Here is a 355-nt window from a genome sequence, read left to right as displayed (position 1 = left end):
ATTTTCAAACATAGCATCCATACCCTTAGCCACATGACCTTCTAGCTCGTAGAAATCATCCTGAGCAGATTGCAATCTCTCATTTGTCTCCACGAGCTCGGCATATATCCGAGTATAATTCTCCGTCGCCGCCTTCGCCATCTCCTCAGATGCTTTCACTGCCGCCACAGCCGCGGTAGCTTTGGCTTTCTCCTTCTCCAGAGACGCCTCCAGCTCAGTAATCCTAGCAGCCTTCAGTTCACTAATCCTATCAAACTCAGACTGAGCCTTCTCAAGTCGGGAGCTAGTCACACCAATGGGGGATTTCTTGAACTCCCGGGCAATAGCGGCATGAAGACTGGCCATCCGGACACAA

Source organism: Arachis duranensis, chromosome 2 (genome assembly GCF_000817695.3).
Source record: "Arachis duranensis cultivar V14167 chromosome 2, aradu.V14167.gnm2.J7QH, whole genome shotgun sequence".
NCBI lineage: Eukaryota > Viridiplantae > Streptophyta > Magnoliopsida > Fabales > Fabaceae > Arachis > Arachis duranensis.
The sequence above is the reverse complement of the archived record's forward strand: the minus strand, read 5'-3'. Positions refer to the sequence as shown.